The following is a 24,536-nucleotide window of genomic DNA, read 5'->3' as shown; positions in this document are numbered from 1 at the left end:
AAGAGACACTACCTTATTCATCTCCCAAGTGCCCTTTGAAGTAAGTGTCCCATATTTTATTTCTATTTTATAAATGGAAAAACTAGGGCTGTGAGGAGTCGTATGCCTCTCCCCAGAATGAATCAATCACTAGAGATAGAAGCTTAAGTCCTTTGTTTTCTATACATTCAACCATGGATTAGGTATTAAAGACCTTTCCATAAATAAAAAGTATTTATGCTCATTGGATATAGTATCACTCATACCACGATAGTGGTGTTTATTTCCTGCCATGCCAATATGGTGGACGACTCTCTCATTTAGGCACTTTTAAGGTCTCCTGAATAATTTTAAGTAAAGAAACATGAACAATAATAGGAAAGAAATGTAGAACCTAAATAGGTTATGGTCAAAGCACCAAAAGTAGTACTGGATTGAGCAAGATCCCCAGACCAAATGCCTCACGACATAGAAATAGGCTCTAGCACCATCTAGTGGGAGACCAAAATAACTCCTGGATTATTAAGAGGGTTGTTTGTCATCCTGGGGGCTCCTTTCATCAAGAGGTTTGGATTATTTCCAATTTAAAGCTTCCTTGGGCTTCACTCCTAAGTAAGCAAGTATATCTTTTATTGAAATCATTGTAGAAGTACACCAAGGGTTGGGCTTGGGTTACCTATTAGAGTTTATTTCCCAATGACACAGAGTAAAAAGGGCAAGGACTAGAAGAGATATTAATTTAAATATATTCCACCAGCAGCTCCTTAGTTTTACACAAACTACCCTATCTCTCCCAGGGCCCATTACTCCACCAATATAATGAAGTTAATGCCAATCTAAAGGGTAGTTGTGATGATGAAGGGAGATCTTAAGTTTTTTTCCAATTTATCTATACACTGACTGTCAACAAATATTAGTTTTCTCTTTCCCCTGAAAGATTTCTATGATAGTCCCATATAGCACTACATTGCCTTGTTAGGGATACTCTAACAAAGCAGCACAGACTTGCTTAAATGATAGAAATTTGTTTTCTCACAGTTCTGGAGGCTGGCAAATCTGATATTAAGGTATAGCAGGGTTGGTTCCCTCAGGGGACTTCAGAGAAAGATCCATCTCAGTCCTCTCTCTCTGCTTATAGAAAGCTATCATCTCCCTGTGTATTTTCATACTCTCTTCCCTCAGTACGTGTCTGTGTCCAAATTTCCTCTTCTTATAAGGACAACAATCATATTGGATTAGGGCCCATCCTAATAACATCATTTTATTTTATTTTATTTTATTTTTAAGATTTTATTTATTTATTTGTTTGTCAGAGAGAGAGAGAGCACAAGTAGGCAGAGTGGTAGGCAGAGGCAGACAGAGAACCAGGCTCCCCGCTGAGCAACAAGCCCAATATGGCACTCCATCCAAGGACCCTGCGATCATGACCTGAGCCGAAGGCAGCGGCTTAACTGACTAAGCCATTCCCTAATAACTTCATTTAAATTTAACTATTTCTTTAAAGACCCTATCTCCGAATACTCATTCAGAAGCAGTAGGGGTTAGGAGATCAACATATGAATTTGTGGAGGGAGCATAATTGAGCCCATAGTAAGCATGATGATCAGCCATGTAGCAAGTAAATAGCGGCGGCAGGGTAAACCCCCAGCCCTCCCCTCCTGTAACATAGCCATGCTGCCTCCAGGGAGAGGTAAGTCAGAAAATCCAGTTTTATAGATCAAATGAAAGATTCCATTTCCTTTGGTTTAAGGCAAACTAGTCAGATCTATTTCCTCCAGGATCATAGGTTTTCTGAGATAAAAAGGACTCTACAGGTACAACAATGTACTGTTAATTAGAGCAGTCCTCTCAGGTACCCTGGACAAATAAGGAGGTAAAATCAAAACATTTGTTCTGTCCCCTAAACGGATGGAATCAATGGTGCCTGAGTTATTATGTTACCCACCATTGCTAAACCAACTTTGGGAAACTTCATTTCACTATTTAGCTGACTCAGGAAGGGCTTATTGTAACTTCTAGCTAATCTATAGTACAATTCAAAATCTTCAGCTGCTAAAAAAAAAAAAAAGAAAGAAAAAAGAAAAGAAAAAAACTGCACTCTCCAGTTCTATTCCAAAAAAAAAAATAAATGTCTGCCAGCATTTTCAAAATGTATTTGGTGAGGTGCCCATATGTTAATATTAGTATAGCAAAGATAGTCCACCTCGTTGCTCTCCTATTAAGCAGATTTCTTTTACAATCTCCCACATAGCCAGCCTCTGCATTTCAGGTTTAGAGAGAACAGAATTTCAATGCTTTCCCTGCCTGCTGTACCGTGACTTTTACACTGTTTTTCCCTTCCAATCTCTCCACCACAGCTATATTTGCATGTCTGGTATCCAGTCTTTCTCTGTCTGGGACAAAATAAAAAGTCATAATAATAAAACACAAACAGGAGCTTCAGAATCCCAGACAACTGCACTCTACAGTTATCATTATCATTATTATACCATTTATATTTTAAGTGACTATTTGAGTTTACCTCATAAAAAGAAAGAAAACGCAGTGCAAAGAGAGCAATATCAAGCAGTACTTGGTTTTGAGAATCCAAATGAAGTTGGGTCTTAGAGGTCAGCTAGGAATTTTTCTTCTAGAATTGCATATTCTACTCAATTTCAAAGGTGGCTTGTTATATATTTACTTCATAGACTCATCATCAATTTAAAAGGCCTGGGTAGAGTCACCATGCATATTAATGCACAGTGTTTCAAGTGGGTAACCAGTGGGCACCATGATTGATCTCCAGCTTCAACACATCATTCAATCCTCAGCTATCATCCAAACCACGCCCTCCATTCTTAGCTCTCGCTCTTCTTTCTTCCACTGGACAGATGATCCCTTCCTTTCCCTCAAGCTGACATTTGCCAATATACAAATATTACTGTTTTTACACCCTGTACCTAGATCTTTGTTTCTAATACCATTTTCCAGTTGAAAAAAAAAAATAGGACTGGCTCTAGGTCTGGTATACAAAGGGGTATACAAGATGGGCCTTGAGCATTTTGTAGTGTCAGAAAGTAAGAAAGTGCTCAATGGAAAAAAAAAAATATTTTTTAAAAAGGTGGAGCATATCGGAGAAACAAAGGAACCTACCTGAAAGAGCTCCAGTGGCCAAAGCTGGGACAATATGAACAACAAAATAAATATAGAATTGGATTATGATGCAAATATAAACTAAATATACGTGATTCCATATTGATATAAATGACTGAATAAATCCATGGAAGAGAAAAGACACATCTTTCAAACAGAAAAGTTACAAGTAATTTATGTAGATAACTCCCCATATTTGTGCCCCTGACAAAACTCACATGTTGACATCTTAGCCCCCATTGTGATGGTATCAGGAGATGGGCCATCAGTGGGTCATCAAGTGGCACACTCATGAATAGGAGAGTGTCCTTATGAATGAGATTGAGCGATCTGTCTGCCCTCCACTATGTGAGGATACAACATGGTAATAGCTATCTATGAAATAGGAAGTGAACTCTCACTAGTGATCCAATCTTCTGGCATCTTGATCTTGGACTTGTTGGCCTACAGAACTGTGAGAAATAAATTTCTGTTGATAAGCCACCAGGTTTATGGTATTCTGTTATAGCTGCCTGAACAAAGACACCCTTCTAAAAGGTGGGGCTTAATCTCCCCACATGGTGCCCTGCATATGAGCTGGATTTACGACTCACTTCTGAAGAATACAGTATGAAAAGGAAAAATCATAAACTTACAGAGGAGAAACCTGGTAAACATTATTTAAGCAAGAAATTAAGTGTAATATCTCCAGTGCTAAGTCATTTGATACCATATGCTCTCTCATCTGATGTAATGAGAGAGGTCCATTCATAATAGACCCCAAAATGCACACGCCCAATCTAATCATGAGAAAAAAATCAGACAACCTAAACTGAGGAATATTTTATAAAATACCTGAACAATTCTCTCCAACACTGTAAAGGTCAAAAAAAAAAAAAAAAGATACAAAGAAAGAAAAAAAAAAAGAATGAGACCATTACAGATTAGAGGAGGCTAAAGAGATGTGACAACTAAATGCAAAGTGGTGTCCTGGACAGGATCCTGGTACAGAAAAAGGACATTAGCGGAAAGACTGGTAAAATCTGAATAAAGTTGGAGTTCATTTAATAGTAATGTAGCAATGTAACTTTCTTAGTGTTTGGTCTTGGTCCTGAAGTTGTATAAGATGCTGACCTTAAGGGAAACTGGGTGAAGGACATATAGGATTTCTTTGTATCATCTTTGCAACTTTTCAGTAATCTAAAATTACTCTAAACTGAAAAGATTATTTAAAAATTAAAAAGCAAAAATAATTCTGCTCTTTAACATGTTGTTCATCTACAACTTCCGTTTACCACTACAGAATCTTCCTTTAGGAAAGGGTAGTAAAAAGTAGATGAAGGAAGAAAATAACTAAAATGGAAATAGCAATAACTCTGGGGGATGGAAGCATGCACATCTATTTGAAACACAACTCACATACCATAAAATTGACACTTTTAACATGTGCAATGCATTGGTTTCTAGTGTATCCACAAAATTGTGCAACTACTACCACTATCCAATTCCAGAACATTCTTTATCATCTTAAAAAGAAACTCCACGCTTATTAGCAGTCATTCCCACGCTCCTCTCTCCGTAGCCCCTGGCAACCACTAATCTATTTTGTGTATATATGGATTTGCCTATTCTGGACATTTCATATAACTGAAATCATATAATATTTGGCCTTTTGTGTCTATCTTCTTTCACTTAGCATAATGTTTTCAAGAATCATCCATATTGTAGTAGAATATAAATCAGTACTTCATTCCTTTGTATGGCTGAATAATATCTTATTATACTAATAGGTTGCATTTTGTTTATCCACTCCTCAGTTGATGAGCATTTGACTTGCCATTTTTTGGTTACTATGAATAGTCCTGCTATGAATATTCTTGTATAAGTTTTTTTGTGTGTGTGAACATACGCTTTCTTTTTTCTAGGGTATATACCTCAGAGTGGAATTGAGGTTATATATGACAACTCTGTATGTAATCTTAGGAGGAACGGCCACTATTTTTCAAAGTGGCTGCACCATTTACATTCACTCCAGACAAGCATGACCATTCCTTTTTTTATTTTAATTTTACTTTAAAATCCTAACCAATGCTTATTACGATCTGTCTTTATATTATAAGCACCTAATGGATATGAAGTAGTATCTCACTGTGGCTTTGATTTGCATTACTCTGGTGGCTGATAATGTTCAATAACTTTTTATGTGTTTATTGGCCATTTCTAGATCTTCTTTGGAGAAATATCTATTCAAATCCTTTGCCCATTTTAATCAAGTTATTTGTGTTTTTATTGCTGAGTTGTAATCATTGGTTTTATATTTTGGATACTAGACCCTTATCAGATATATGATTTGTAAATATTTCTCCCATTCTGTGGGTCACCTTTTCACTTACTTGATAGTGTCCTTTGATGCACAAAGTTTTTAATTTTAATGAGGTTTATTTCATTAATTCCTTGATTGTTGATACTTTTGGTGTCAAACATAAGAAATTACTGTCTATTCCAAGGTCATGAAGATATACATCTCTGTTTTCTAAGACTTCCACAGTTTGAGTGTTTACATTTAGGTCTCTGATACATTTTGAATTAATTTTTGTACATGACAGGAAGTATGAGTCCTCTGTATTTTTCTTTATGCATTATCATGAGTAATTCTTGGTCTTAGAATCAAAGTTCCAAAGCTGAAATACTAATTCTGCCGATTCCTAGTGTGAATGTGTTTCCCTTTTCTGAGATCTATTTTCTCACCAGTATTTGAGGGAATTAGATACTTTCTCTGGAATCTGTTTCAATTCTATTTGGGATTTTACAATCACTAAAATTCCAAGATACATTTAAGGAATTCATATTTATTTTCTTATAATTAAATGCTGAAATATTTATGGATGAAAATATAAGATGGATTGGCTAAAAAAAAAAAGAAGGAAAGAAAGAAAAAGGAAAAAGAAAAAAAGAAAAGAGGTAGATGAGCAGTGATATAGTCAGAAAAAATAGAATTGACCATGACTTATGAATTGTAGAATACACATAGGTTTGTTATACTTTTTATAAATATATACATATATATTTTTTAAGGTTTAATGAAGGAAACAGTATCGTTGATATTTTAGGTAGCCAAGTAAGAACATTTTTAAAAATCTATTAAAATTATAAAACTATCTATTATCATTATCATTATAATGAAAAAAATGGTCTATACCAAATAATAAGAGCAATATCACCTTTACATAAAGAGGATTTCTTTAATTTGGGAGAAAAAAAGCTTCATGAAAACTCATTACCTAGTCCTTCTGTTTTTCACTTGACCATTGACCAGAACTGATTCCTAGTCTGATGCTTGGAAAGCACTGACTCTGATTTTAATTCTGAAAATGAGCCATAAATGCTCAGGTTTATGATTCTGTCTACTTTTCAACAAAGAATAGCATGGTGGTAGGAACTAGATATTCTCAGGTAGAATCTTGTTGATACCAAGCTTTCAATAAACCAGAGAGTGTTAACTGTAGAACACTAAGTGAAGCTCAACTTTATTCACAATACAGTAGGTTTTTCGTGAAGTGCTCATGACTACAGACTAAATCAAAATAACTGTGAGACAAGGGGAAAGTGAGAAGAGAAACTGTCATATCCTTTCTTGAGGTTTTTTCCTAATTACTGAAATTATGCATGGGTTCAAATACATTGTAGTAAGTTTTTTTTTTTAAAGATTTTATTTATTTATTTGACAGAGAGAGATCACAAGCAGGCAGAGAGGCAGGCAGAGAAAGAGGAGGAAGCAGGCTCCCTGCCGAGCAGAGAGCCCAATGTGGGACTCGATCCCAGGACCCTGAGATCATGACCTGAGCCGAAGGCAGCGGCTTAACCCACTGAGCCACCCAGGCGCCCCCATTGTAGTAAGTTTTAAGTGAGTGTCTTTAATTGAAAATTAATAAAATTCTATAACATACAAAGGATAAAATCTAGCAGTAGACATCATTCATTTATAAGATTCAATGTGCTGGAACTGTTTATATAAGAAACCTCCTTAATATGATAGTGTTGATTTCATAATAGTTTGAGGAAAACAGACAGAATTATAATTTCTAAATCAAAAAATTAAAAAAAAAAACCTGGACTTTTCTTTGGCCTCCAAAAGATCTCTAGACAAATAGCAAATTAGTTTCTCCACTGACTCAATACATTTTAGAGCCTTTATCCAAGCAAGATAATGGTAAGATTTATTAATTCTGTAAAAATAAGAGCGAACATTTTCTGCTATATATATATCACTTATACTTAAGAATGGAATGGCCAAGGGCATCTGGGTGGCTCCGTCTATAGGGGATCTGCCTTCGGCTTGGGTCATGGTCCCAGAGTATTGGGATCGAGCCCCGCATCAGTCTCCCTGCCCAGTGGGGAGACTGCTTCTCCCTGTCCTCCCTGCTCCAGCTCTCTGTTGCTTTGTCTCTCTCACTCAAATAAATAAGTAAAAATTTTTTTAAAAAAAGAATGGAATGGCCATTAAACCATTACAACTTGGAATTTATCTTAAATTTCTTTATCTATTTAGCATTTAGTACCATCTATATATTTTTGGGTGATACTCTGAACTTTCAAACTATCTTCTTCATCACATTTTTGGATATCAGGTCTTACAATCTTTACAAAGGAATTTTGAATTTACAAAGTACTTATTTTTTTTTCCATTTTATTTATTTTTTCAGCGTAACAGTATTCATTCTTTTTGAACAACACCCAGTGCTCCATGCAAAATGTGCCCTCCCTATTACCCACCACCTGTTCCCCCAACCTCCCACCCCTGACCCTTCAAAACCCTCAGGTTGCCCCAACCTCCCACCCCTGACCCTTCAAAACCCTCAGGTTGTTTTTCAGAGTCCATAGTCTCTTATGGTTCGCCTCCACTCCCCAATGTCCATAGCCCGCTCCCCCTCTCCCAATCCCACCTCCCCCCAGCAACCCCCAGTTTGTTTTGTGAGATTAAGAGTCATTTTTGGTTTGTCTCCCTCCCAATCCCATCTTGTTTCATTGATTCTTCTCCTATCCCCCTACCCCCCCATGTTGCTTCTCCATGTCCTCATATCAGGGAGATCATATGATAGTTGTCTTTCTCCGATTGACTTATTTCACTAAGCATGATACGCTCTAGTTCCATCCACGTCGTCGCAAATGGCAAGATTTCATTTCTTTTGATGGCTGCATAGTATTCCATTGTGTATATATACCACATCTTCTTGATCCATTCATCTGTTGATGGACATCTAGGTTCTTTCCATAGTTTGGCTATTGTAGACATTGCTGCTATAAACATTCGGGTACACGTGCCCCTTCGGATCACTATGTTTGTATCTTTAGGGTAAATACCCAGTAGTGCAATTGCTGGGTCATAGGGTAGTTCAATTTTCAACATTTTGAGGAACCTCCATGCTGTTTCCCAGAGTGGTTGCACCAGCTTGCATTCCCACCAACAGTGAAGGAGGGTTCCCCTTTCTCCGCATCCTCTCCAGCATCTGTCATTTCCTGACTTGTTAATTTTAGCCATTCTGACTGGTGTGAGGTGATATCTCATTGTGGTTTTGATTTGTATTTCCCTGATGCCGAGTGACGTGGAGCACTTTTTCAAGTGTCTGTTGGCCATCTGGATGTCTTCTTTGCAGAAATGTCTGTTCATGTCCTCTGCCCATTTCTTGATTGGATTGTTTGTTCTTTGGGTGTTGAGTTTGCTAAGTTCCTTATAGATTTTGGATACTAGCCGTTTATCTGATATGTCGTTTGCAAATATCTTCTCCCATTCTGTCAGTTGTCTTTTGGTTTTGTTAACTGTTTCCTTTGCTGTGCAAAAGCTTTTGATCTTGATGAAGTCCCAATAGTTCATTTTTGCCCTTGCTTCCCTTGCCTTTGCCATTGTTCCTAGGAAGATGTTGCTGCGGCTGAGGTCGAAGAGGTTGCTGCCTGAATTCTCCTCAAGGATTTTGATGGATTCCTTTCTCACATTGAGGTCCTTCATCCATTTGGAGTCTATTTTCCTGTGTGGTGTAAGGAAGTGGTCCAATTTCATTTTTCTGCATGTGGCTGTCCAATTTTCCCAGCACCATTTATTGAAGAGGCTGTCTTTTTTCCATTGGACATTCTTTCCTGCTTTGTCAAAGATTAGTTGACCATAGAGTTGAGGGTCGATTTCTGGGCTCTCTATTCTGTTCCACTGATCTATGTGTCTGTTTTTGTGCCAGTACCATGCTGTCTTGATGATGACACCTTTGTAATAGAGCTTGAAGTCCGGAATTGTGATGCCACCAACTTTGGCTTTCTTTTTCAATATTCCTTTGGCTGTTCGAGGTCTTTCTGGTTCCATATAAATTTGAGGATTATTTGTTCCATTTCTTTGAAAAAAATGGATGGTATTTTGATAGGGATTGCATTAAATGTGTAGATTGCTTTAGGTAGCATAGACATTTTCACAATATTTATTCTTCCAATCCAGGAGCATGGAACATTTTTCCATTTTTTTGTGTCTTCCTCAATTTCTTTCATGAGTACTTTATAATTTTCTGTGTATAGATTCTTAGTCTCTTTGGTTAGGTTTATTCCTAGGTATCTTATAGTTTTGGGTACAATTGTAAATGGGATTGACTCCTTAATTTCTCTTTCTTCTGTCTTGTTGTTGGTGTACAGAAATGCAACTGATTTCTGTGCATTGATTTTATATCCTGACACTTTACTGAATTCCTGTACAAGTTCTAGCAGTTTGGGAGTGGAGTCTTTTGGGTTTTCCACATATAGTATCATATCATCTGCGAAGAGTGATAGTTTGACTTCTTCTTTACCAATTTGGATGCCTTTAATTTCTTTTTGTTGTCTGATTGCTGAGGCTAGGACTTCTAGTACTATGTTGAATAGCAGTGGTGATAATGGACATCCCTGCCGTGTTCCTGACCTTAACGGAAAAGCGTTCAGTTTTTCTCCATTGAGAATGATATTTGCAGTGGGTTTTTCATAGATGGCTTTGATAATATTGAGGTATGTGCCCTCTATCCCTAAACTTTGAAGAGTTTTGATCAGGAAGGGATGCTGTACTTTGTCAAATGCTTTTTCAGCATCTATTGAGAGTATCATATGATTCTTGTTCTTTCTTTTATTAATGTGTTCTATCACATTGATTGATTTGCGGATGTTGAACCAACCCTGAAGCCCTGGAATAAATCCCACTTGATCGTGGTGAATAATCCTTTTAATGTACTGTTGAATCCTATTGGCTAGTATTTTGGCGAGAATTTTTGCGTCTGTGTTCATCAAGGATATTGGTCTGTAGTTCTCTTTTTTGGTGGGATCCTTGTCTGGTTTTGGGATCAAGGTGACGCTGGCCTCATAAAATGAGTTTGGAAGTTTTCCTTCCATTTCTATTTTTTGGAACAGTTTCAGGAGAATAGGAATTAGTTCTTCTTTAAATGTTTGGTAGAATTCCCCTGGGAAGCCGTCTGGCCCTTGGCTTTTGTTTGTTTGGAGATTTTTGATGACTGTTTCAATCTCCTTACTGGTTATGGGCCTGTTCAGGTTTTCTATTTCTTCCTGGTTCAGTTGTGGTAGTTTATATGTCTCTAGGAATGCATCCATTTCTTCCAGATTGTCCAATTTGTTGGCGTAGAGTTGCTCATAGTATGTTCTTATAATTGTCTGTATTTCTTTGGGGTTAGTTGTGATCTCTCCTCTTTCATTCATGATTTTATTTATTTGGGTCCTTTCTCTTTTCTTTTTGATGAGTCTGGCCAGGGGTTTATCAGTCTTATTGATTCTTTCAAAGAACCAGCTCCTAGTTTCATTGATTTTTTTCTATTGTTTTTTTGGTTTCTATTTCATTGATTTCTGCTCTGATCTTTACGATTTCTCTTCTCCTGCTGGGTTTAGGGTTTCTTTCTTGTTCTTTCTCCAGCTCCTTTACATGTAGGGTTAGGTTGTGTACTTGAGACCTTTCTTGTTTCTTGAGAAAGGCTTGTACCGCTATATATTTTCCTCTCAGGACTGCCTTTGCTGTGTCCCATAGATTTTGAACTGTTGTGTTTTCATTATCATTTGTTTCCATGAATTTTTTCAGTTCTTCTTTAATTTCCTGGTTGACCCATTCATTCTTTAGAAGGATGCTGTTTAGTCTCCATGTATTTGGGTTCTTTCCAGCTTTCCTCTTGTGATTGAGTTCTAGCTTCAGAGCATTGTGGTCTGAAAATATGCAGGGAATGATCCCAATCTTTTGATACCAGTTGAGATGTGATTTGTGACCCAGGATGTGATCTATTCTGGAGAAGGTTCCATGTGCACTAGAGAAGAATGTGTATTCTGTTGCTTTGGGATGAAATGTTCTGAATATATCTGTGATGTCCATCTGGTCCAGTGTGTCATTTAAGGCCTTTATTTCCTTGTTGATCTTTTGCTTGGATGATCTGTCCATTTCAGTGAGGGGAGTGTTCAAGTCCCCTACTATTATTGTATTATTATTGATGTGTTTCTTTGATTTTGTTATTAATTGGTTGATATAGTTGGCTGCTCCCACGTTAGGGGCATAGATATTTAAAATTGTTAGATCTTCTTGTTGGACAGACCCTTTGAGTAGGATATAGTGTCCTTCCTCATCTCTTATTATAGTCTTTGGCTTAAAATCTAATTGATCTGATATAAGGATTGCCACCCCAGCTTTCTTCTGATGCCCATTAGCATGGTAAATTGTTTTCCACCCCCTCACTTTAAATCTGGAGGTGTCTTCGCGTCTAAAATGAGTTTCTTGTAGGCAACATACTGATGGGTTTTGTTTTTTTATCCATTCTGATACCCTGTGTCTTTTGATTGGGGCATTTAGCCCATTAACATTCAGGGTAACTATTGAGAGATATGAATTTAGTGCCATTATTAGCCTGTAAGGTGACTGTTACTGTATATTGTCTCTGTACCTTTCTGATCTACTACTTTTAGGCTCTGTCTTTGCTTAGAGGACCCCTTTCAATATTTCCTGTAGAGCTGGTTTGGTGTTTGCAAATTCTTTCAGTTTTTGTTTGTCCTGGAAGCTTTTGATCTCTCCTTCTATTTTCAATGATAGCCTAGCTGGATAGAGTATTCTTGGCTGCATGTTTTTCTCGTTTAGTGCTCTGAATATATCATGCCAGCTCTTTCTGGCCTGCCAGGTCTCTGTGGATAAGTCTGCCGCCAATCTAATATTTTTACCATTGTATGTTACAGACTTCTTTTCTCGGGCTGCTTTCAGGATTTTCTCTTTGTCACTAAGACTTGTAAATTTTACTATTAGGTGACGGGGTGTGGACCTATTCTTGTTGACTTTGAGGGGGGTTCTCTGCATCTCCTGGATTTTAATGCTTGTTCCCTTTGCCATATTAGGGAAATTCTCTCCAATGATTCTCTCCAATAGACCTTCTGCTCCCCTCTCTGTTTCTTCTTCTTCTGGAATCCCAATTATTCTAATGTTGTTTCGTCTTATGGTGTCACTTATCTCTCGAATTCTCCCCTCATGGTCCAGTAGCTGTTTGTCCCTCTTTTGCTCGGCTTCCTTATTCTCTGTCATTTGGTCTTCTATATCACTAATTCTTTCTTCTGCCTCATTGATCCTAGCAGTGAGAGCCTCCATTTTTGATTGCACCTCATTAATAGCTTTTTTGATTTCAACTTGGTTAGATTTTAGTTCTTTAATTTCTCCAGAAAGGGCTTTAATATCTCCAGAGAGGGTTTCTCTAATATCTTCCATGCCTTTTTCGAGCCCGGCTAGAATGTTCAGAATCGTCATTCTGAACTCTTGATCTGACATATTACCAATGTCTGTGTTGATTAGGTCCCTAGCCTTTGGTACTGTCTCTTGTTCTTTTGTTTGTGGTGATTTTTTCCGCCTTGTCATTTTGTCCAGATAAGAGGATATGAAGGAGCAAATAAACTACTAAGAGGGTGGCAAAGACCCCAGAAAAATGCGCTGTAACCAAATCAGAAGAGACCCCAAATTGTGGGGGGGAGAAAGGGGATAAAAACAGGCTCTGAAAAAAAAAAGAAAAAAAAAAGAAAAAATTTAAAAAATAAAACAAATAAAAAAATATAAAAAAGAAAGAAAAAATATATATATATTTAGATGAACTAGTCAAAAAACGTTAAAAAAGAAAAGGGTAAAAGTTTTAAAAAATTTAGCAGAAGAAGAAAAAAGAAAAAAGAAAAAAAAATTGAAAAAAGAAAAAAAAATTAAAAAAAGAAAAAAAAAAATTGAAGTAGCCGCAAGACTAAAGAATCATGGGGAGAAAGCCATGAGTTCCGTGCTTTGCTTTCTCCTCCTCTGGAATTGCTCTGCTGTCTTAGGAATTGAACCTGCTTTCTCCTTGATAGATGAACTTCGTCCTGGCTGGATATTTTGTTGATCTTCTGGGGGAGGGGCCTGTTGTAGTGACTCTCAAGTGTCTTTGCCCGAGGCAGGATTGCACCGCCCTTACCGGCGGCCGGACTAAGTAATCGGCTCGGGTTCGCTTTTGGGAGCTTCTGTTCCCTGAACGCTTTCCGTAGAGTTCCGGAGGACGGGAATGAAAATGGCGGCCTCCCAGTCTCCGGCCCGGAGGAGCCGAGAGCCTGGGGCCCCACTCCTCAGTGCGCCCCCAGAGGACAGCACCCAATCACTCCCGTATCCCCAGCCTCTAGCCGCGCTCCGAGCTCACCCAGCCCGCGACCAGTTCAAGGTAACCCCGAGCTGAGAGTTCAGTCCTCGGCTCTGTCTCTGCAGCTGGCTTCTCCGTTCTAATACCTGCGAGCTCTCCGACACTCCAACACCCCCGATCCTTCTGTGAACCTGTGGGGCTTGGGGCCACGCTGACCCCGCATGGACTTCACCCTGGTTTAGCCTCTGGAGCAATGTCCCTCAGTGGAACAGACTTTTAAAAGTCCTGATTTTGTGCTCCGTTGCTCCGCCGCTTGCCGGGAGCCGGCCCCTCCCCCCGCGGTCTATCTTCCCGTCGTTTTAGATTCACTTCTCCGCCAGTCCTACCTTTCAGAAAGTGGTTGATTTTCTGTTTCTAGAGTTGCTGTTCTTCTTCTCTTCGCTCTCCCGTTGGATTTGTAGGTGTTTGCAATGTTTAGATAAGCTATCGAGCTGATCTCCTGCTACCTGATGTAGTCTCAGGCTGCTACTTCTCCGCCATCTTGACTCCTCCCCCCACAAAGTACTTATTTTTGAAGAAGTGATTCTTCAGCTTTAATCCTGCAAAATGGGTTAGTCTTAACACATGTATTTTATAGCTGAGAATTCTGGATTTTTGAAAATTTCAATGAGCTGCTTTCCTTAACTTCATTTTTCCTATCCTCATACACCACTTCCAGATAATTCTTTACTAGCATTTGGATCATTTTCAATTAATCATTTAGCAAATATTTAATGGGTACCTACTAGATGCTAGACATTGTTTGCATTATATGGATATAAGAGTGAACAGCAGCAACAAAACAAAAAAAGAAAAAGGCACGTACACACCCAGAGTTTGCTCTATATATTTTTAAATATTTTATTTATTTATGTGTCACAGAGAGAGAGAGTGGGAGAGAGAGGGAGCACAAGAAGAGGGGGAGGGAGAAGTAGGCTCCCCACTGAGCAAGGAGCTCAACATGGGGTTTGATCCCAGGACCCCGAAATCATGACCTGAGCTGAAGGCAGATGCTTAGCTGACTGAGCCCCCCAGGTGCCCCAGCTTCCCCTATCTTTAAAGCGGGAAATGAATGAATGAAAGAACTCTTATTTCAATAACTCATATGACTCAGCACTAATTTAGCCTTCTAGTTAGTCCTACTGTTGCTTTATAGCCTATATTTTGTTCATGAGCTTTTCTCTTATACCCTAATACAAGCTCACATCTTGTATCCTGACAAACTAGTTCGTCTCTTCATGACTTGATATTCTAAAACTGTGATGGAAGGGATAATATGAAAGTTCAAAGATTCACCCAGAAAATATATAACTGATACTAAATGCTAACAGTATAAAGAAATTTAGGGTAAGTTCAAATTTGTACTGATTTAATGCCCATTTCATTCTTGAGTGCAAAGTGATATATATATATATATATATATATATATATATATATATATATATATAGCAGAAAATGTTTAACCTTAATTTTGTAGAATTTATGAATCTTACATTCCATGCTTGGAAAAAGGGTTTAAAATTTATTGAGTCAGTAGAGACACTAATTTGCTATTTGTCTAGAGACTATACGGAGGCCAAAGAAAGATACGATTCTCAAATCCTACAGGCAATACTTATAAATATTGCATCCATCCTTAATTTTTCTAGCCCATTCAAGGCTTCAGTCATGCTAAACAAATCTCATCATTCAACTGGTGCCTGACACCTATTGCCAAGATCATGTCTTGCTGGACCACTTTGACACTGACCAGCTGCTGAATTGCTAAGTTCTATAAATAGCATGTTCCCTGCTTGTCTGGACTTCTTCCTCAACTGTTTAGAATAGTTTTAAAATGTCACCTCTTATCCACCAGAGTGGATAAGACTAGAGACTGGGACTTCAGAGATGAGTCCATTTTCCTGGTCCTTAACCTTCCTGGTCTGGCTGCCAGGCTGACTCCTGAACTCAAAACTCCCTTCTCAAATACAACCTACACCTACTGGCATAGGCAGAAAATCAGATGCAATTACCATTTTAAACTCAAGAACTCCCTAGATAAGCTTAATTATTGATCCTTTCCCAAAATTTATAACATCTGCCCTGCAAATTCAGCATTATCTAAGGAGATGGTTATTTGAACTTTCTACTACCATGACACAGAAGTGATGGCTATATTTTAATTATTCCATTGGATTAATTTTGGACATTTGAATATGCAAAAAATAGTATTTCATTCAATAAATTTCATAGTATTCAAAAGAGAATGTATTTCTAAATTCAGAGTGCTAACAAATGTCCAAAGTAATAATTCACTAGTAGTCTCATCAATCAAAGGCAGGATACTTTGAGGTTAGGATTGAGGTATTTTTGCAGCAAATAGCATGCACATGGGCCCACAGATCATAATTTCCCTGATCATGCTAGGATAAATGTATCCTATCACACTGGATAGACTATTAAAAGGATGGGGAATGGGGACAGATGTCTAATCATGGTTCTAGAATGAGATAATACACTTTATCTTATCACCAGTGTATCTTTTAAGTAAAAAAGGAAAAATTTACTCATCTTCTGAAAGATGATGAGATGGAAAACTTCTCTAGCAACCAAATGTTTGTCAGAAAATAAAAGTATTCGTCTTTTGGTTACTTTTCCATGTCCACTCTCCCCTCTCCCTTCGTTGTTTTGTTGAGACAACCAGAAAGAGTTAAGTCATAGCAATGTAACAAAGGTAGCATTGCCACAGAGAAAGCAATTGGACCAGAGTTTGTCAAAATGTGACCACTTCAGAATCATGTTTGTGAAATGGCTTTCAAGTGCCATCTGAAATCAACTGAGTCAATCAGAATTTCTGAGGATGGATTCATGATAGCTATATTTTGGAAGATGGGCTTCAGAAAGTTAACCTTGCTGACTCTAATGATACTAAGGTCTGAAAAGTATTGGTAGTGGACACTTTACCAAAGACAGAAGAAAGCCCCAGAGGTGGAGCTGGTATTGGGAGAAGGTAACTGACCTTGGCAGGGAGAAAGGATTCAAGAAGAATGTGATGTTTGAACTGAGATGAAATAATAATAGTGTATATCATCTTCAGTCATGAAAAGGAATCTTTCCTGTCACATGCTTCAGAGACTGAAAAAGTAATGTGTAAATTGCTAGAGATATTGCTCTTGACCTTGAGCAAGACTCCTTAAGATCAAAGTAGCTAGAGGAGGCATGGGAAAGCAGTAAGGGGGAAAGGGATAGTCTGACAGAAAGTAAGATGCATTGCCTTTGTGACCAATAAGTGAATATCCAAGGAAGAGAGTGTTGTGGGTTTATGTGACACCACTGCAAAGAACTACACAGAAAGAATTCTGCAAAAAAGAAGAGCAAGCATAGAAAAAAGATACCTTCCTCTTGGTGAGGCAAAAATCAGGTAAAATAACTTTGTTTAGAGTAGTCACACTGACAAAAATTTAAAAACCTACTCTTTGTTTTGAAAGCAGAAACATAGCAGAGATGTACATGTTTCCATATGATAATGATATTGCCTATCATACAGACAAGGTGAATGTATATGAGGAGTTTAATTTTTCAGAGTTTATTAATAATTAAGCTGCTCATTAGGTTTATTAGACAGGATTAATCCCTAATTGGAACAGAACAACCATAAGGCAAATTATTAAAATAACTGAAGGAACTTTCTTTCTTTACTTTAAAAAGATAAAGTTTGGCAGCTCCAGGTACTTATATCTCTCTCCAGCGTGAGAAAAGAATGGAGTTTTTGGTCTCAAAGAACTTTAAAGTAGATCAGCTGTGATACTTTTAAGTACAGACTGGATTCTTGAGTACTCAAGTGGGCTTTCCTACAGACACTGTGAAAGGAGAGTATTTTAAACCTAGATAGGTTCCTGTCATGGGGTAGGGGAATGTTGACCATGAGGGAGGCTATGCATGTGTGAGAGTGGGGATATATGGGAAGTCTTCATACTTTCTTCCCAGTTTTGCTGTGAACCTAAAACTGCTCAATAAAAAAATAAATAAAGCCTTAAAAAAAATGTATGTGTCTGTGTATGGACACAGCGAGTCTCTACCCAGACCCTGAGGCTGGTCACTGTTGATGCCACATTTGCTAAGAAGACCACAGTGTTGTACGTGTGTAGGAAAACATATACGCAAACTGATATCTTCAAACTATATCTGACATGGCTTTGATCAATTAAGGTTTTTACAGATTGAATAAATATATGAAGGTCTCTTTCCAAAAATCCATATTTGAAATTTTATACTAGAAAACTGAGGAAGAATAAAGTCTGCCAAATATAAAAAGAGGTGATATTAAAGATGATTGGATCTGATACTTTATCTTACTTTTTCACTCCCATCCCAAATATTACCAAATACTTTTAAAGACTTATGAGCTATCTCTTTTTAGATTCTGGGGAATCTTTGCTGATTTATGCCCTAGAATATTACAGATTAAAAAAATCAAAATAACTCTTTGAAAAATGCTTGGCTCCATTGATTTTGTGGAGAGGCTCTTGCTTGGCTGAATTTAATTTAAATGTAGTCCTTTGTTATTGCTTCAAGAGGACGACAGTCATTTCTAACAAGCACAAATTATTCAGAGCATGACCCTAAATGCTGTATTTGAAATAGCAAAAGAAAGCAAGCTATCCTCTAACCTACTTCACATTGCAGGAAGAGAAGCTGTGTGAAAAGGAGCTGCAAAAGGGCAACCTGACCCAGAGAGATTTGCCCTCACCGGGGCCCTCCTCCCAGCTTTCGTGGGTCTCTGGATGGGCCAGTTGCACAAATACAAGAAGATCAGGCCAGCATCCTGGAAGGGGGGAGGGTGCTTGGTATCACCCTCCTTGGATAGCTCTTTGCCAAGTTCTAGTTAACCCAGTTACAGTAAAGCCATTGTGGGCTCTTTAGTGGAGCAAGCCTCAAATCTACATGGCATTCACGATTTTTTGATGGCCATGGCCACAGCCAGTAACTGCAATTTAGTGGCTTACACATTGTCATGAAAGGGGGCGGGCAAAGGCTCAAGAGCAGTGGATTTTATGGCAATAGGAAATAGGACACATTTTGTGCAGTTGCCAACTCCTTTGCATTTCTGAGGATGAAATGCCCCCTAGATCAAAGTGACAAAGTAGTTAGGATATTCACGGGACAGAAGACAAAAGGAGTTCATTCACTGCCAAAAAACAGCCTTCTGTTAAGTATTTAGAAGTTTAATAACAGTACTTACATGAGAAGCAGAATGCAGGAGGGTAACTTGAAAGTGTGCACAGCTTAACAGAAACTGGTCATTCTTCAGGAGAGCAGACAATCAGTGATTCACTTATTTACTCATCACACATACATCAAGCACCTTCTATATGGGGCTCTGACCAAGGTATTTTAAGGAGTATAAATATACACAACAAAAGCCTCTACCTTAAAGGAGCTTATAGACCTATATAATAATATATTATTATACGTTATATTAATATACATACAATTAATGTAATCATTATAAATGAAATTAAACCAAAAGATTATATATAATAGATTATAGATTATAGATTACATATATACATACATATATAATATATTACATATAATACATTACTTTCTATCTATCTATCTATCTATGCCCAACTTAAGATGTCAGACCATCTGTACAGCACTTGCAAAGAGGATGGACAAAAACTAACCCTGTAGGGGCGCCTGGGTGGCTCACTGGGTTAAAGCCTCTGCCTTCAGCTCAGGTCATGATCCCAGCGTCCTGGGATCGAGCCCCGCATCGGGCTCCCTCCTTGGCGGGGAGCCTACTTCCTCCTCTCTCTGCCTGCCTCTCTGCCTACTTGTGATCTCTGTCAAATAAAATAAAATCTTAAAAAAACAAAAAAAAATCTAACCCTGTAGTTTTAGTCCAACACTCTCCTCAAGGGGATAAAAGGATTGTGGTTAAAGAGACAGGAAGAGAAACTATTTCTTTGGAAGGATTTGTTGGGATACTATACCTTTCTCTCTCCACATGCCCCCCCACACACTTTATTAACGGAGAAGTTAGAGAGTACTTCTTCCTCATTGGGGCCAAATGAAAGACATGTCAAGAGAACCACGTGGGGGGATTGGCCTGTTTCCTTTTAGAGTTTTGGGGGTACAGGGTCTAATGTAAGACATATACCTGAAAAAAATCTCCAGACAGGAAGCTGCCTGAGGCTGCCTATAGTATATGATCTAAAAGCTGTATTGAGGGGTGCCTGATTGGCTCAGTCAGTTAAGCATCTGCCTCCAGCTGACGTCATGATCTCCAGGTCCTGGGAATGACGTGCAGATCAGGCTTCCTGCTCAGTGGGGAGTCTGCTTCTCTCTCTCTCTCTCTCTATTCCCACCCCCCGACACTTGTTCTCTCTCTTGCTCTCTCAAATAAAATATTATTTTAAAGAAAAGCAAGCTGTATTGAGAGCAGATTGTGCTTCCTCTAATAGCAGAGACAAGGATGCATAAATGTTTTCTAAGTACTGCATGTGGTCCACAGCACGTGGGAAACAGCTGACCTAGAGTCAGTTAGATCCTTTACCTAAGAAGGCTCCCTAGAGGGAAATGAAGGAGGATTAAGGGAGTGGAAAATGAAGTTGCCTTCTGCCTGCCTCTGATGGAGATCATCACACTTCATCCAGCAGTTAGATTATATTAAGGTAGAAACTCTAAATCTCATTAAGATACTTGAAGCTACAGTGTTATGGGAGATTTTTTTTAAGTCACCTAAGACTTGTTATACTCTTATATCACAGAATAAAGGCTGGATCTAAAAAACTTATATCGATAAACCTAAGTGGTCAAAAGTGAAATTTTAAGTTATTACCCATATATTGAGCTTACACTACTCCAAGTTTTTAGAAACATCCAGAGTTTGGAAGTTTGGGAAACTATACTCTTCATATACATGCCTAATAGACAGGACACAGATAAAAAATGTAGACTCAGACTCAGTCTAAATGTATTTGGTCCCTTGGCATAAAAGGCCCTTAGAGAAATGCCTTTCAAAAGTGAATCAAATAAGTAAATATTGAGGGTTTATACTCTCTTTCCCGGAGGAGTTGAGATGGGGTAGAGTAGGAGGGAGAGAATTTCTTCAGGATCATCCCTGCTTCTTAGTATGGGGAGGTTAGGACATTCAGAAAGCAAAGGACAAACTTTGCCTCCATACCCCCAGCTTCCCTCCTTTTTTACCCTGTTAGAAAGTCCCCGTCCCCACTGTCTTGTTTCTCAACCGCCTTGACTGCTTAGCCAAATAGGGTATGCCTAGGAGTCCTTTCAAGGCTGGAGCCATGGTTTGCTGCAGTCCACAGACAGCTGAAGTCTAATCCAGAGGTCATGTGGTCTACACCCCTGTGTTCTGAGGTTTAGAGAAGTGGCCCACTAATCATAGCATACAGATCGGTGCCAGTGACAGAAGGAGAATCTTAACCTGCTACTTCTTCAATAAGGCTCTTTTAGCTACACTACATTGCAGGAAGGATTATGCGGTCACATGCACAGACACATCCCATTGCCCTGCCCCACTCTACATAACAGTTTGGAGCCATGATTTCAAGCAATTTTATTTGGTATTAGGCAGAACCAAAAAAAGAAGGAGAAGGTGGAGGGGGAGAGAGACAGAGGTGGGGAGAGGGAGAAGGAGGAGATGGAGAAGTAGTAGTAGTAGTAGTAGTAGTAATAATTTGGAAAAGTCAAAGAAATTTACAGAACCACTTTATATACTATAAAGGTATATCATAATACCATGTTTTATGAGTCAACCAATCAATTAAACTGGGAATGTCATGAAAATTCCATTAATACTCATGTCCTCTCTGCCTAGAAAAATCATGAAATTAAGTAACTTCTGAAAAAACATTTCTCTAATCTCCAATCACCTGCAATTTCCAGAGTACAAACATAAATCTCATGTGCTTGCTGTCCAGTCTAGAAAGATGCTTTAGGCAAAGGGCCATGGGGCTGTCTGTAGAACCTGTGATAGAATTAACTTTGTTTTCTGCAGAATTCTTGTTCCTGAGATGGTGCATGGACCCACGTCTTTCTAGGAACCACTCCTAGGTAAGAGTCAGTTTCGGCCAAGTCCTCACTCGGCAGTGTTCTAGCCTCATCAGTACCTGCAGGCCTTCCCAGAGGGTCCTTCCTCTAAAAGCAAAAAGCTGAATAGAACTAAGGCTGCTAAGAGTCTCCTACATTTGGAGGTGCATTCCTTGATTTGATCATGGAGATAAAACCAAATAGCTCCAACAAAACACCTAGGTCTCCTGCACCAACTGTTCTTTCAAGGCAAAAAACTCAATTTTTTGCATGACATGAATAATAAAAAGATATGTACTAATGAGATCTACACAATATTGGAAAGAAGGATTATGAATGGGTAATCATACTTTTAGGTGATTTACAGATTTCAACCAGTTCTGCCCCAGGGTATGATTATCGCATTAGTCCTGTGCACTCAGAATAAATAGAGAATAGGTTGGGTGTGACTAGCAAACAACAGTTTTTGCCAAAAACCTGTAAAGAACAAACTGCGGATTCAGTAGGGGATGTACCAAGCATTACCTAAGTGGATTTCATGCTTATGAAAGGTGAGCAGCACCTGGCAGGGCAAGATCTCCAAGTTCAGAGCGACTCACACATCTACCACATGGCCAGACTCCCAAACCACATTGTCTTGCAACCATCCTGGGCCGCCCCTCCTCAGAGGACTCCGTGTTCTTTCTAAACCACACTGAAACTCCTGATCTACCTCTCCCTCGGGCCTTCTCTTCAGCTTGCTCGCTCAGCTGTCCCTGGAAATGGATTTATTCTCATCCACCCTTATTCCTAGGAGGCACATGAGAGTATGTCTGGAAGTGTAAGCCTACTGCCTTGGCTTTAATCAGATTTTTTCCTAAAAGAGTTCTCCTGAAGAGAGCAAGCTGGGAAGGGCTCAGGTGACCAGTAGTGACGGGTCAGAAGAACAGTTTCATCAATAATGGCTAACGTCAAATGAACCCCTACTAATGTGCCAGGTTCTATTCCAAGAGATGTATTTTATCATCTCATCTAATTCTCTCAACAATTTCATGGGATAGGTGCTCTTAGAATCCCTAATGACAGAGTAGGAAATAGAAGTACAGAAAAATAAAGTCAATTGTTCAAGATTAGAATGTTGGAACCAGACAGTCCCACTCAATCATAACACAACTAATCGGACACTCAGTTGGTTTCATTAGCGTTAGTCATGTGCCAGACACTGTGCTCTAGGAGTTCTGCGGATTATCTCAATGAATCCCTACAACAACCTCATGAAGTAGGTACTAATGGGATGTCCACTTATATACTTGCTTTATTTTACCTCTGAAGTTCAGAAATGTTAACCAATAGATGGAAAACAAGGTTTGAATAAAGATTTGTTGTTGTTGTTGTTGTTGTTGTTGTTGTTGTTGTTTTCCTCCTCACTATCACCTTTACAAAGTTAGTCCCTAGAGAAAGTGAATGGGATGCTTAGGAAGACATGGAGTGCCCTCTGATTGAAGACAGCCAAGAAGGGGGCAGATATTTACTCAAATGGGGTAGTCTTTTAAATGGTAGTAGATTTTCTGTATTCCCCTGTACCTAGGGATATATGTTTATATTCATTCACATTGTTTTCATTGTATCTTTTCCTGTTTAGTTTCTATTTATTTACCCTGAGGTTGCAAACAACGTTTTCTTTTTCATTTTCATTTTCTCATAACATCTAGGCCCCATCTTCAATACTTCGTGCTGCTGATGCAGCTAAGAAGTATGGGATTACGGAAGGCTCTGAAAAACAAGTCTGAACTGTCTTCTTACAAAACAGACATCTCCTTGCACAGTGTTTGTGCCGAGAGCCGGATCGCATCGTTCAGACTTGCAATGGACTGGGTGCTCCGAAGACGGCGGCACCACCACACCCAAACATTACCTCAAGGGTGTTTTCTTTCCCTTCAGATCTGGGTCTACAGGGTGATGTTAGGTTCCAGTACACTTGGAGATTTGTGATTTGTCAAAGATTAAGAACCAAGTGAGCCACACTGATGAAAAGTCCGCAGGTTCTGAATCCATTATTGTAGTCTAGTTAGCTTCTCCAAGAAGGAGGATATCATGACAACTATAATAATAATAATAACTACTTAGTATTTACTAAGCCCTTAGCCTAAGCCACTCTACCGACCACTTACATTTATAACCTCATTTAATCCTCACACACAAAAGAAAATTAAGATATGTATTAAGATCCATCACCCAGTTACAGGTAAGAAAACAGAGGCTTTTGAAAATCAAAATCAAATAGCTCATGCAGGGTCACATGGTTATGAGAAGTGAAAATAGTATTTTAAAACAAACACTGGGATCTGGAAAGCCTGCATTCTTGACCACTACCCAACATGGCCTCCCACCTTCCCAATATAAGCTATCAACACAGCATCACAAACTTGTGCCAAAACAAGAGCATTTATGGATGCTGCTTACTAGAACTTCTGTGAGGGTCTTCTGTGTGGAAGAAAGTTCTCACCTGAAGTAAATTCCTGCCACCTTGACTATAAGTTCAAGACGGACTTCACAAAACTAGACCGTTACTGAGTATGTTCTCACTGAACTTGAAAATATCAACAAAACCATACACTAGGGATTTAAATTCACAGTATAGATATTAAAGCCTATCTTCAATGAGAACTTCCTCTCTCCTTATATGCTTGCTTATTGGTGTACAACCATCCTCAGAATTCTAGTTTGAAGAACTGGAGGCAGGACTGTATATGTATTACACAGACTCCA

Source organism: Meles meles, chromosome 6, assembly GCF_922984935.1.
Source record: "Meles meles chromosome 6, mMelMel3.1 paternal haplotype, whole genome shotgun sequence".
In the NCBI taxonomy this organism is placed as follows: Eukaryota; Metazoa; Chordata; class Mammalia; order Carnivora; family Mustelidae; genus Meles; species Meles meles.
This window is presented reverse-complemented; position numbering follows the sequence as displayed.